This window comes from Canis lupus, chromosome 15 (genome assembly GCF_048164855.1).
Source record: "Canis lupus baileyi chromosome 15, mCanLup2.hap1, whole genome shotgun sequence".
NCBI classification, from domain to species: domain Eukaryota; kingdom Metazoa; phylum Chordata; class Mammalia; order Carnivora; family Canidae; genus Canis; species Canis lupus.
In genome coordinates this window covers 25,337,660-25,353,128 of record NC_132852.1, presented here as the reverse complement: position 1 = coordinate 25,353,128, position 15,469 = coordinate 25,337,660, and the positions used below count along the sequence as shown (strand labels likewise).

The 15,469-nt window shown below is 40.4% G+C and overlaps 1 protein-coding gene across 5 annotated transcripts in view; it reads left to right on the top strand.

Annotated features, from left to right (window-relative positions):
* The window catches only part of TRMT9B (tRNA methyltransferase 9B (putative)), a 70,950-nt gene that overhangs the window by 2,130 nt on the left and 53,351 nt on the right, over positions 1-15,469 (top strand). The gene's annotated exons all lie outside the window — the stretch shown is intronic.

Genomic DNA, 15,469 nt, shown 5'->3' with positions numbered 1-15,469 from the left:
ATGCTCTCCGGAAATAATTTGTCTTTTTGAGTGTGTGTTTGAATACATGTAAATCACCAAGGTAGTTCAAGGTTTTAATAAAATTTTACTTACCGGTGGGATATGAAATTGAAAATACTATGGATGGTTAATTCTGTTTGCAAATGGAGAGGCAGAGGTGTTTTCCCAATAAATCTTAAGTCTCTGTTTATGTGGATTTTTCTAAAGCCAAATATTACTGGGGATTAAGAGGACTCTAAAGAAGGTATTAATGCTTATAGTGTTTCTGGCAGGTGGATGTGTGAATACTTATAGACATGTCACTGTGAATAATTCCTGTGCACCTTTAGAGAACTGGTATCCAAAATTTGAACCACATTATGATGAAGCCTCATCATTGCTTTGAAGAAGGCAGGAAGGACCAGATAAGCTTGGCAATATACAGGACCTTGATGTTGAGAAAAACGTACGACTAAATCTTTGTATTTATTGCATGGTGATGTCCTGGTGTGTATTTTAAATAGGAATTGAGTCAAGCTCTCATTGCGATTTAGCTCTTGGTCTAATGTGTTGTTGAGATGAGGCTGTCCGCACTTGTCTGTGCAACCTTCCTTTCTACTTGTGAGTAAACAAGGAAGTGCTCTGAGATGACTGGCTTGAAAGTTTTAAGATGCTGGGGATTTATTTAAGAACAAACGCCTAGGTAGCTCAGTTGGTTAAGCGGCCGACCTCTTAGTTTCCACTCAGGTCATGATCTCAGAATTATGAGATGGAGCCCTCGGTAGGGCTCCACATTCAGCAGGGAGTCGGCTTGAAGATTCTCTCCCTCCGCCCCTCCCCTGACTCACAGTCTCTAATTCAATCAATCAGTCAATCCTAAAATAAGAACAGACTGAAAGAATAAAAATGGAGCCTGATTCTGGTATAGTTTGGTCCCTGGAAGGTCTGCAAGTATAGTGTTAAATGGCCAGCTGAATGCGCTTCAGCTTTTGAGATTTTCTTCTCTTGATGTCCTAAGAGAGAACTTAGCATAGAGCCCCTGGCTAACAGGTATCCCAAAGGAGTTGACATCATTCACTTTGGGTACTTACTTCCCGTCCAGACAAACTTCTAACCACTCAACAGAGGGAATTTAGAGGCTGCATTGGATCATCTGGAGTGAATCCCATCTCTGAGCCATTTCCTCATCTGTGAAATGGCCATCATGAGACTTCCTGATGTGGCTGTGAGAAGCAAATGGAATAATTTATATGGAATGTCGAGTGTGCAGTCAGCACATCGTGAGCAGTCCTACAAGGCAAAATGTGTTGAGTTAAATGTCATTTCCTGGGGGCTATGCAGGGGTTGCTGTGTACTGACAGTAGCATTGAATGCTGAGGTAAATGGGTCATCCTCCTGTCCTGGTACACTTAGTATACACCAGACTCCTAGTAGTTAGTGTCCTTTGGGAGCAAGAGTTTCACCCCGTCAAACCTGCATATCCTCCACTTTAGACAGGCCTTTGGCCTATCTGGGTTAAAGAGATTTCCTGTGGGTGGTTTTTGGAAATAATGATGAGATAGTAAGGGGAGGGAGAGATGACTGAGTGAAATTCCAAAATAGAATGTAAACATGCAATTGGCTAGTTTCTATTAATGCCATTAGAAGTATGGTCCTCGTAAAATGATAATAATTCCTAGTTTCCCCGAGGACAGTTACATATTTTGCAGTCTGTGTATTCGGACTTTGGAGATGAAGCAGCAATGACATTCCTTCAGCTTTTCAATCTTCAGCATTGCTTAGGCACCTAAGGTACCATGCTAAACCTTCAGAATACAATAGCAAGAAAAACAGGCCTCACCTCTCATAAAATACATGTCTGCTGGTAATAAGTAAGTAAATCTGTAATTATCCTTGCGCTCAGTGGGAGGCAGGCAAGATGTCGAGGGCAGAAACAGGGAATTTGACCTGTGATGGGAGGGATGTTAAGAATGCTTGCTTCAGGCAGTGATGTTGGGGTTATAAAGCATGGTCCTTTCTTGGGGAAGAAAGAACCTTTGATATGTAAGGCTGAGGCCCTGCAGAGACTCTGCATGTGCAGGTATACAGTAGGGAGACTCTGCATGTGCAGGTATACTGTAGGGGCCGGCCAAAGAGAACACAGGTATCTTCAAAGAAGGGGCAATGTTGTCAGTGAGGCAGGGACAGTAGGCCCAGCCTGTGAGACACATTTTCTTTTCTTTTATATTAAAGATTACAGTGTTAGTAGAACTCTTGTTTTGTGTAAACAACTTACTTTAGGCTTTCAGAGGACTATTAAATTATAAAAAAGATATTTACAATCATTTTGTAAAGTCGATCAGAACCTAAACCAATATTTACCATAACTGACTCATTTGTCAGCTCTTTGCATTACTCATCATCCGACTTTAAAACCATTGGGATCAATTTTCTTTTTAAAAATCTAATAGATCTTAGTTTAATATACATATTTTACATGTTTCTAGCTCTCCTGTATACATGTTTGCAAATCTATTTGTTCTATACATGTACAGAGCAGAGCGGGAAATACACAAAATATGCCTATTTATCCAGTTTGAATCTATATATCTATTCAGGAGCTGTAGGGACTGATTCACTTGTATTTCACCCCTGGAAAGCCCTCCTGAGTCTGTGTGTGAGGAGCCTGAGCCCAGCTCTGAGGAAATGTGACATGGGCCTGCGGGGTGGCGGCAGGAAGCAGCATGCATCCTCGATGGGTTGCTCTCCCGCACCATCCAGGCAAACTCAGTGAAGGATTTGGTATCTGATTCTTTTCCCCATATGCATGGTTTTATTCACTGTTATTACCTATTCCCTTCTTTTTCCTTCCTCTATCCTTTGTCATTTTTTCCTTTATGTTTCTTTCTCTCTCTAGGGGTCCCCATAATTAGTTCTCAGCCTTTATAATTATGCTTTGGCTCTAACCTCAGTCCGTAGGGTGTTGGCCTCATTTTGGGTAGTTCTGGACGGCATGGCCCTTGACCTTTCTCCTGTTCTTCATGGATAACCGCAGATGTCAGAGGGATACAAGCTCTTTCCTTCTTGCAGTTATCCCCAGGCATCGGACCTGCTGTTTTGTGCACTGAATGCCCTCATCAGTCCCTTCTTCCCTGTACCTGGAGGCGGTGGCGAATAGAAACTACCCTAACTACTGTAAGCAGAAAGGGACTTCATATGGGAATTGGGTGCTCGTAGGAAGGTTGGAAGAAAAGGTTGCCACTGAAAGGAGAGAAAAGGGCTGAGGCTGAGATTGAGGGATGACACCCAGACAGCACAGCTGAACTGGGCCCCCAGGGCTGTTGCCATCATTGCCACCACGTGGAGGTTGGGAATCAGGGCCACCACTGGAGCTGCTGACAATCAAGAGCACAGTGATCAGAGAAGCTGCTACGAAGTGCCACTCCACCCAGGAAGCCAGTGACTGAACACAGCTACCAACAACAGAAACAAATTTGCAAACATATATTTTTTATACATCCTCTTCCTCCCTTCTCACCCAGCTCATCAGCAGAAGCTCATCTGTGCCCAGGCTCTTGCTGCAAGGAATTCTGGGAAATGTAGTTTACACCTTTCCAGCCTCCCAGATGGAGGATTTCACCCTTGGAGGAGACTGGAATGAATGCGGAGTGACACCCCGTCACGTCTTGCACATATTTAAAATGTATTTCATCAGAGCCTTAGGTGGCATATTTCATTCTAAGCAGGTAGGTGATATATTGTAAGAATCCAAAAAGGATCTAGTTGCTAACCAATTTCCATTTCAAACAGATGGATATTATAGTCATTATAGTCGAAATTGCTGGAAAAAGCATCAGGCAAATAAATAACTAAAAATTACCAAGCACCTGCCTCGGCATGTGGTTCTGCTTGAATGTGAAATAATATTCCTTTGTTTCGGTTTAGTCATCAAAGTCAAATACCAGGAGAATTGATACCTAAAAAAGTCCTTCCCACCAAAGTCCCAGACAGCCTACGTTTAATGCATAGTGCTACAAAGGGAGAATGCGGTGTCTCATAAGAGAAATAGCTCCTGGTGGGCTGGCTCTTTCATTTGATGCATTATCTATGTATCTGTGTTTGTACCGAATTTTTCTTAATTCTATAACTTGAATGGTGTTTTTTTCTTTTTCTTTTCTTTTTTTTTTTTTTTTTAAGGATTACAAAGTTAGAAATGACCTGTTATTTGGAGATTAGAATTGGAGTATTGACTCTAATCACATATTTCATACCCCAGTGCTTGTTAGATTCTGTGTTTGTTTGTTTTTGCTAACCATTAAAGTAAATGTGGTTGAATCTTTGCTATCGCTGTGTAATAAATTATCATTTATCGGCAGTCAGAAATTCCATTAGCACATCTAGGAATGAATCTTGCGTATTGAATGAAGCCATTTTATATTTGCCTCTGATATTTGGAGCTAGAAAATGAGAGCAGAGTAGCTGAAACAAATGGCGTAACTCAGTGAATTTGTCATTCTATGACGTATACCTATTTTTAATTAATTTTTTCATCTCAAAAGGCAACACTCCATTGAGATACCGTCTCTAGGAGGTGATGAAAGCAGTTTAAATGCAGAATTACAAATGCTTCCTGGGGTCAACCACACTATAATATGAATATGTTCTTCCAAGTCCAGTGGTGACACCAAGAGTTTAGCCCCTCCACTCAAGCCACCAAAACAGTGCTCTTGCTCTGTAAATGTGGCTTCAAGACCAATCCACTGTCTTCCATCCTGAGCCCCCACCTAAGCCCCACTTACAGTATATTCTCAGGAGGGAACTGTTTGAATCTAATATTACACGGTTTTCATTCATTTCATTTCATTTACATTATTCGATTAATTGTAAGGGAAAGTAAGTAGCATTAATCTATGTTATGGTAACACGTTATGATCTCTGATTCCCCCTTCCCACAGTTTATCTCTTTCATTCATTTTTGAGTAAACATGCAAAAGAGAAACCTGGATTTGCCTCCCACTGGATGATAAGGAGGATGAGTTCTTATCTTTGGCTATATGGAGCTTAGTTGCAGATTAAGCTGTAGGACACAATTCCTTTTATGGATTGAAAATCAAAATCTCTCAATTTTCCATGTATTATAAAGTAGAAGAACATCCAAATCTGAACTCACTCTCTGGTTAGTTAGATCATTGATGGGTTAAGTTGAAGCAGGAGGTGGGTAGAGAAAGCATAGTTTTTTGGTTTATTTTTTAAAGCAAAATTTGAGGATAAACAAGACTAGTATTTGAACATCATTGAATGATTGTTTAGTCACTGACTCAAGATGTGGATGTCAAGAATCTCCTTTGGTGGTTCTTGTTGCTGGGAGCTAAAGATAGATGGCTCTGCCTTTGAGAGACGGATCCTTTGGGGGAGTCAGTAAGAAAGGGTTATGGTGGGTAATAGGTACTCTTATCATCAGTATGGAAAACAGTAGTTTTCAAAAAAAAAAAAAAAAAAAAAAAAAAAAAAAAGGAAAACAGTAGTTTTCTCATAGAACAAGTGGGGGATTTTCTCATGGTCAGGTAAAAGGCAGAGTTAATTGAAACACAGACATATTTCTGACTTCAAAGAATATCTATGGATATTTTTAATAATAGCAAAACAACAAAAAGGCAGCTAAAATAAAAAAGAGACAAAAAAATGTCAACTGTCTTGGACTGGGCCTTTTATCTGGTCCCTTTCACCTACAGAAACTGAAGTGAGCTTGCCACAAGTTAGAGGGTTTTAGTGTTTAAAGACATAGTGAGTTTGTAAGAAAAGAGGGCTGCTTTATGGTACTTTAGTCAACGTTCAGAATTAAAAAATGTTAAGGGTGGTAGCAAGGAAAGGGAGCCCTCAGTGCTATCAGGGACTTCCATCCTACAACTACAAGAAATTGAATTCAATTCCAAAAATGGGCTTGGAAGTAGACTTTTCCCCCAGAGCCCCTGGGTGACAGCTTGGCCTGACCAATATCTTAATTTCAGCTTTATCATATCCTGTGCAGGAAACTCAGCCTGTAAGCTTCAGACCTACAGAACTGTGAATAAATGGATGTTGTTTTAAGTTTCAAAAAAAAAAAAAAAAGATCAGAACCCATAATATTCTATAGGACATTGAATTTATAGAGTATTTGAGAAAATGCAAGCACATCCTGAATGTTAAGACATTTACAAATTGAAAATGTCAATGCAATGATATATGCAATTGTGAAATAGATCTAGAGTGACCAGATGACTTGTTGCTCAATCTGGGACACTTTTAAGAGTGAAAGGGGCACTACTAGCGATTGCCCTGGAAAAAGAAGCAGAAACGGGGACAGAGGCAAGCAACCAGGATTTATGGTCACCCAAGATTAAGATACTGGGTTGTGTAACATTACTGCGTTAACTGCAATATTAATTTCTTAAAAATTGTTGTAATATATACATAACATAAAATGTAGATTTAAACCATCTTGAGGTATACAGTTCAGAAGCATTAAGTATATTCATATTGTTGTGCAATTATCATCATTCATCTCCAGAATTTTTATCGTCTTGCCTTCTTGAAAGTGTACCTTTTAAACAGTAAGTCCCCATTCACCTCTCCCCTTTACTCCCTTCACTCCTGGCAACCACCATTCTACTTCCTGTCTCTGTGAATCTGACCACTCCAGGTGCATTACATTAGTGGAGTAATAAACTGATCTTTTGCGACCGGCTTATTTCACTTAGCATAATGTCCTCAGGCTTTATCCATGTTGTAGCATGTCTCAGAGTTTCCTTTCTTTTTAATGATGACTATTTTTCCACTGTATTTATTTCCACATTTTTAAAAATCTATTCATTTGTAGATGGATACTTAAGTTGCTTCCACCTTTGGCTCTTGTGAATAATGCTGCTATGAACATGGGTGTACACATACGTCTGTGAGCCTTTTCTTTCCATCCTTTAAGATGTATACCCACAATATTGATTTTTAAATGGAGAAATTAAAAATAGAGGGAAAAAGAACATTCTTTTCCATTATAGAATCTTTCCAGTCATACTATTTCAATACAGTACTCTGTTAGACTGGAGTCTGGCTATGCCTCTACAGAATTCGTTAGAAAAATCAGTTGATACAGACAATTTCAAGAAACCGCCTGCTAAAAAAAGCACCTAGGGGTTCAAATTCCATCTCCACACAAGAAAGGAAGCCAGTATTTCTGTCTCCACTACCATGATGCATCGATCACAGATGTTTCTAAGGAAAAAGGGCTGGCATTTAGACCGTCAGAATCTGAGTCAAGTGAATGGCCTTCAGCAGCATAAAGAACCAGAAAATAACAGCATGAGATTGAACAACAGTAGGCTCCATGTGACCTAGAACATCTTTGTAACACAGGAGACCATGAACTTCCTGGAAACGGGCAACAGAACTAACCACCATCTGTTGATGTGGAAGCTGAGCTGAAAGGAGACAGGCTACAGGGGAATGTGGACTTTCTGGATACTGAGAAGAATGTTCTTATTTTGGCTATAAAAGATATCAGAAAGTCAATGTCAAGAACATTGGTACATAAGATTTGAACTTAGATAATCCCTTCATGGAAATAGAAGCATCAAAATATAACTTACCATCTGAAATTTTAAGCACTTTATTTCCACTAGGGATTTATAGATCTGAGAAGTAATGTTGACATGTCTGGAACAAAAAAGGAATTGCCACATTTCCCTCTGTGTCTCTGTGGCAGATGTCAACCCTCTCTGGAGTCAATAAAGAAACGAATTCATCTGTAACAGCAGCCTTGAGGATACATTTTTGGTCACTGATAATAACCATGTTTCAGAAAATACATCAGCAGAGGTTAATCTGCCAATCAGAAATGGTAGCTGACAGCCCCACAGGTACTAAGGAGCTTTGAGAAAATTGGACCCAAAGTGAATGTCTTACAGCTTTTCAGAATGAATAGTACCCATGGTCTGTTCTCATCAGACCACACCTGTATCAGTGGGGACTGAAATACTATCGGGCAAGTCCACATGAAAACCTGCACACACGTGTTTATAACGTAAACATCCCCAAATTGCAAATAACCAACATGTCCTTCAGTAGGTGACCAGATAGACTGTGGTATATCCATACAATAGAATGATATTCAATGGTGAAAATATTTACTAAGCTGTGAAAAGAAATGAAGGAATCTTAAATAAATACTGCTAAGTAAAAGAAACCAGTCAGAAAAGACTAAATACTGTATAGTTCCAACTATATGAGATCCTGGAAAGAGTATTATATGAGTCTGGACTAAGTAAAAAGGCCAGTGATTGCCAGGATTCTTGGGCGGGGAGTATAGGAGATCAATAATAGAAAAGTGAAACTATTCCGAATGATACTATAATTATGGACATGTGACATCTTGTATTTGGCAAAACCCACAGAACAGAGGAATACCAAGCGTGAACCCTAATATAAACTATGGACATTTGTTAATAATAATACATCAATATTGGTTCATCAGTTTTAACCAATGTCCCACAGCAATGCAAGATGTTAGTTAAAAATTGCATAAAATGTGTCTTAAAAAATTAATACATACTTCACCTGGTGCTAGAATAGAAGATGTAGAAAATGTTACCTGCAGGGGTCCAGGTGATGGCACGTCAAGTTCAGGGAACACGGCTCCAAGCCAATGAAGCAAGGAAGTGAAAGCAGTCCTGTCATCTATTCCCAGCTGAAACATCTAATCAGCGACACTGTACCTTGGGTGCAGGTTTTTCACTCAAGCTCTTAGCAGGGGAGGAAGATGCACACAATCAGACTTCTGAGCAAAACTACTTCCTTCCATATTAGTTAAAGACTTGGGTCTGGACCCATGAAATCCATCGACACATCTGACACCAGAAAAGATGTGGGTCCTGAAGCTGCCCAGCCATTCACCAAGTCCCAGCAACTGTCTGCCATCGTTTTTTCCGCACTGCTACACTGCTGGGATTCTCCGTGTTGGCTCTCCTCTGCAGGAAGGTCTTGAGTATTTGCACCCAAGTGGGCAGAAATGCACACCTAGCTCTTGTATTTCTAGCAAGGAATGCTGTATTCCTACAGAGCTATGGCAAACCGCACCAGATAATACACATTAGAAAAGCTGTATAGACACACATGCACACCCAGATATGTGGTATATGTAGAAACCTGTAGGCAGAATGTTGAGCTGGATTTTTTTTTCCAAAGTAACTTATGCTCTTTTGTCTTATAATCTGTCCTACTCATGAAAAATTGGACCTTTTGAAATGTATCAGCAGTACGTCCACCCAGAAGCTTTTAATTCTCATTGAGATGATGCATTCTGGCATAAAATTGTTGGTTTTATGTGTAGCATACCACTTCACAATGATAGTGAATCTCCAAGCAGCAGAAACTACTAGAAATCCCACCACTTGTGCAGCTAAAAGCAGATCAGCTTAACGCTGGCTCTCTGGCTTGTAGGCAAGGTATGCCTCGTTGACTCAACTGTCAGCTTGTAAACTTTTAACCACAGTTTGGGGTTTTGAATGATTCCCAGTGCGCTGGGTATTATGATTCATCCATTGAAACAGGACATCAAAGAATACTTGGCCAATAAAACAATGGAGAAAAAACCGTGTTCTGTTTTGACATGGAAATTTTTATTGTAGGCAAATAGTAATCACCAAAGCATTTATACATGTTATTGAATACTCTCTGCAACAGCTGCTTTAGACAAAGCTGGGACCAAGTAACTCCTTGTTTTCCTGGATCTGCTTATTTAAACTAGGCTGCAGTGTGGTTTGCTGGACCTCTGGACTTGTGGAATCAGTACATGTGTGGATTCTAGTCCTTAAGAAGATTATAGAGTTTTCTTTTCTTTTTTTTTTTTTTTTTTTTTAGTTTTCTTTTCTTTACCAGTTGGCCTTTAGGTATTTATAAGTGACACCAGTGGCATCAGGTTTTTGTTTTTTTTAATTCTGATTTTTAAATTTAAATTCAGTTAATTAATTTACAATGTCATCTTAGTTTCAGAGGGAGAGGTCAGTGATTCATCAGTTGCATATACCACCCAGGCTCATCCCATCACGTGCCCTCCTTAATGTCTATCACCCAGTTACCCCATTGCCCCACCCCTTACCCTTCCCACCACTCCAAGTTTGTTTCCTATGGTTAAGAGTCTCTCATGGTTTCACCTACTGTGACAGAGAACTTAAAGATCTTTCCACATACAGCTGACGTCTTTCTTGATCCCCATCTCAGCATGATGCTATTTCTGTTGGTCCTTATACCCACCTTGTCTTGTGTCTTGCTCAGCATCGGGGTCCTTCACCTGGGCAGCAATGTCTGGGCAAGGCTTCCTGCCTTCTGGGTGACCAGATGCTTCAGAAAGAGTATATTCTGGTCTGTCGCTGTCCTTGAAGTGCCAGCAGAACCACCATCCTGTGCAATTTAACCACAGTTTTTCTCAAAACTGTGATGTTGCTATAAAACCTAGTGTTAGGAGCCTGTGGCAGGGAAACTGGAGGGACTGTTGAGATTGAGCAGTGTTCTACAGCAGGCAGGCTGCCATGGGTTGAGATAAAGGACAAGGAGGTAGGCAAGGCACGCAGGCCGCTCTTAGGACAGGGGAGTGGCTGCAGATGGAGAGAGAGGATGGGCCCAAGGCAAGGAAAGATGACATCAGTAGAGAGATGCTGGTCTTTGAGAGGCATCTGACAATCCTGGGGATGATAAGGGATGTAGGAGACTTGGGGATGGCATGGAGAGAGAATGAAGAAATCTGCATTTTCTTAGTGAAGTAGGAGCAGAATTGGCCCTGGTAAGACACTGTTTTGTAGACATCTCAGGCTTTCTGGGGAAATTGAATTAGGTTCTCAGTGCAAACGATACAACTTTAAGCTTTGGTTTTATATCTGTCTGCCCATTTTTGGCTCGAGTTTTCTCATCCATGAGCTCTGCAGCATCTAATTTTCTAACAGTTTAGGAGGCCGTAAAACAGAGATCAGGTGACTGAAGAAAACTCTTGGCCTTTCTAAAGAAAAAGCTGTGTGAAAAAACTCAAGGCAGTATTGTCATCTTCATGATTTGTGTTATTTAAAAACTAATTTTCTAAAATACTGTATTTCAATTTTTTAAAACATTTCATGTCTTAACATCATAGGTATCGGGGTGCATCTTACCGTTGATGGCATGTCATCAACTTTCTTGGCACAATAATTGTGCATGTTACAAAATAGATGGTGTCTTAGGGTGGGTGACCATAACAGAAGACCACAGACTGGGTGGCTTAACCAGTAGATGTCTATTTTCTCACAGTTCTGGAACTGGCAAGTCCCAGATGAAGGTCACCACCAATCTATTTTCTGGTAAGAGCCTTCTTTCCGGCTTCCATATAGCTACCTTCTTGCTGGGCCCTCACGTGACCTTTCCTCTGTGTGCACATGGAGAGAGCGTTCTCCAGTGTCTTTGCTTGGATTTGTGTTTTTAAGTAGGCTCCACGCCCAATGTGGAGCTTGAACTCAACCCCAAGACTAAAAGATACACTCTCTACTGAGCATGGCAGGTGCCCCTCAGGTGTCTTTTCTTATAAGGACATTATAAGGGCCCCCACCCTTATGACTTCATTTAACCTTAGTTACCTCCTTGTTAGCCCCAGCTTCAAATACAGCCACATTCAGAGTTAGAGCTTCAACATAGGAATTTGGGAGGAGACACAAACATTCAGACCATGAAGATGGTCTGATCCCATTACATGGTCTAGATGGTCTAGATGGTCTAGATGGTCTAGATCCCATTACATACTGGATGGCCATCACCAAGAAATACTTCTATCAGCCATAGGAGCTTCAGGTTAAATCTTTTGTCTTATTTATTTTTATTTTTAAAAATTTTTAAAAATATTTTATTTATTTATTCATGAGAGACAGAGAGAGAGAGAGCGAGAGGCAGAGACACAGGCAGAGGGAGAAGCAGGTCCCATGCAGGGAGCCCGACATGGGACTCAATCCCGGGTCTCCAGGATCACGCCCTGGGCCGAAGGCAGGCGCTAAACCGCTGAGCCACCCAGGGATCACCTCTTATTTATTTTTAATTTTGAGTCAGAACTCATATTTTTTTGAAGGAGATTATAAAATGGCATTTATTATTTAAAATTAGAAATAATAGACTGTGTCTCCTCATAGGCTTATCTCTGAAGAGACAAACACAGTTATAAAATGAGGTATGAAAACTGAAAAAAATTAAACTTTTCAAAACAGTCTGGTTTATTCTGGGCACAGACTTAATAACTCCTGCTGCTAGAAGAAGTACAATTTACTGCCATAGCAAAGCTTAAAATGTCAAACATATTCTTACAAAATACAATGTAAGCTGCCTGCAAATTAGACCATTCTTTTAGCTGGCATATTTCCTACTTGTGTGCAGCTTTCATAATTGTGGCACTTACTTGGAATGGAAAGCCTCTGTGCATGATGTAAACATTCAAACCCTAGCACTCATCAGTTTTCATAGGTACTAAGCAGGTATGGGTTGCTGCAGACCACAGAAGCAACAAGATCCCAGCTATTAGGAGCTCAGGTAATGAAACAGAATTAGCACTGAAGCAGACACAGCAAGGAGATGTGTCAGGGAGCTCTGGTTACAAAGCAAAAGCCTGCCAGTCAGAAGGCCAGGACCCAGGGCCTTGGCAGGAGGTCACAGGTGCCACCAGCCTTTCCCAGCATCCAGATCACAACTCAGAACCAAGAAGACATAAGAGTAGTCAGATGGCACCAAATTGGTTTATCCAGACCGATCCCTCTGATGACCCAAAGGTCTTTCATTCATATTTTAGGCAGGATCTCAAAAGATTTAGTTGTCTGGTTTCTGTTAGGCTGAGTAAAAGACAGAGGGAAAAGTGCCGACGGTGGGAGAGGACAGAGAAACGGTTAAGAAACACTCAAAGCCTAATGCCACTCAGTGTAAATGCAGACGCTCTACGAAGCCCTGGAGAGCATCACTCTACTTTAATACTTTGTCATACTTAGCCTCTATGTTACCAATTTAAAAACAAGTCATTTATAGGCTATTTAGAAAGGCATCAAAAATACGTGTATTAGGTTAGAAAGATTTCCATAAAAGTCATTAAAATAAATAATACCTTGATCAACCTCAGGAATTTTAATGTTAAATTATGTGATACCGGTTTTTAAAAAATATTTATTTATTCATGAGAGACACAGAGAGAGGCAGAGACATAGGCAGAGGGAGAAGCAGGCTCCCTGCAAGGAGCCTGATGCGGCACTTGATCCCAGGACCCTGGGATCACACCCTGAGCCGTAGGCAGACACTCAACTGCTGAGCCACCCAGGTGTCCCAAAATACAGGCTTTTATTAAAACTGACCTCTAGGGATGCCTGGGTGGCTCAGTGGTTGATGAGGGGAGTCCTCCCTCAGAGATGAGCTGAGCCTGCTTGTTCAGGAGTTGGGCTAAAAGCTTCATTTCCCCAGATCTCAGGAGCAAGAAATAGAGGTCACATTATGTTCATTACCTCGTTTACAGTCTCCTTTTCGATTTTACGTTACAACAATAGAATCCTCATATAACGTTAAAGGCATTTTAGGATCACGTAACATTCTTCATCAGGACACACACCGATGGTTAATACTCCAGAGGTATGGGAGGTATAAGTAGTACAATTTTAGGTAGCATGAAAATAAACCTTACAGTACATGAAAAATTGGATTGAGATCAGGAATGTTCTGTGGGTTCCATGTTCAAACACTGGCTCGCTCTAGGGTCCTAGGTAAATTATTTCCTGTATTTGATTTCTCCCTGAAATGACCATCTAAAAATCTGTGCAGTGCCCTGAAATCCTTGATCGTTTAAATTAAATACTAGTATGCTGGGCAAAAGCATATGTTAAAAAACACCCAGAGTCTCTGAAACAAATGGGACAAGGCAGTGGCAGAGCTAGGTTTGACCTTTGCATCTTAGGACTTCAAAGTTATATTCTCGACTCCCACCCTAATCCTTGGACACAGACTGAAGCTCATCAGACCACAGTGAGGTCCTAGGAACAATGACACTGATGACTTGCTCACCCCGGAGGTTTTTCTGGTGGAGAAACTGACATTCAAACAAATTTTTCCTATTAGCATTTGACCAACGTAGATTATTTTAATTTTTCTGCACTAATGCACTAGACCTAAGTGTATTCCTTTCTAATGAAAGCTGCCCTTTAACATCAGTAATTTCCAGGGAAGGCAAAGCCTCCTGAGTTTTCAACTTCTCTTGTTAATTAAGTATGGAAACTGTCACTCTCAGAGTAGAATTATAGTCATTCATCCACTTAGAATGCCAGCAGAGTATTAAATATGTTTTTAGAACACCACCTTAATTCCATTTTACAATGGAAATGTAAATATGAAAGTAGTCGATATGAAAGTAGTAACGGACTAAGTGATTGACAAATTTTGAATCTGTTGTGAAGCATTGTTACACGTTATTGTATAGGCTCTAGTACCTTGTAATACAGCTTCTAAAAAAAAGTGATAAAGATGAATTTCTATTTTAAATGGGATGCTCTCCAAATCACAAAAGACATACACACACTAAGAAACTATCAAGGTCTGCAGAGACATGTGACTTTCCTGGGAGGCTGCCTGTTTGATGAAGAGGAGCTTGGGAAGGGGAACAAAATGAGCAGATTTTCCTGCTTTCTGTTCCTTTAATCTAGAAAGCCATAGGCTTGCTCTGTGGAATCTTCTTCTCATAAGCAAACATTGATCCTTTATCAATTTCTGATATCTTTGTCATGGAGAGCTACTGTAGCTTCTAATTAACTATCCAAATCTCTTCATGTTCTCTACTCTGAGGTCTAAATTTTTAATGAACTGCAGTCAGGTTAAGAGGCATCTTGGACAGAGTGACATTTCGAGGTGTGAAATGATGGCCACATGTTGACTCGGTGTTCAGCTGCGCCTTCTGGGAGGCACCAATCCTCAGGATGGTGAGGACAGGCAGTCCAGAAAGCTTGACTCTGGGTGCTCACAGGGGACACCAGAAGCACACTTTCCAATTTAACAATGCCTGTTAGTTACCAGAAGAGCTGCGGCATGATGGGTGTACACCGTGCCATTTATTAACTATGCTGGCCTCACCTGACTAGTGTCACAGAGAGTCAGCATGGAAGCCAGTTCCTCCATATGGAAAACCAAACTCCCTCCCTCTCTGGATTATAGCTGGATTTCCATCTGGGATCTCTCTATATATAAAGAGAGAATTATTTGGGATCCTAGGCTCCTTAATTGATACTAAGAATCCCTTACCATTAGTTCTTTCCTGGTGATAATTCCAGTAGTTCTTGGTTTTCCATTTTCTTACCTATATATACTATATATACTTTGTGTGTGTGTATACATATATATGTGTCTGTCTATAGACACACAGACATATATATATATACGTCTATATATATATATTTTACTTCTGTGAATAGAATTGTATGAAAACAACAAAAAAATTTACTGTTAATGTTTG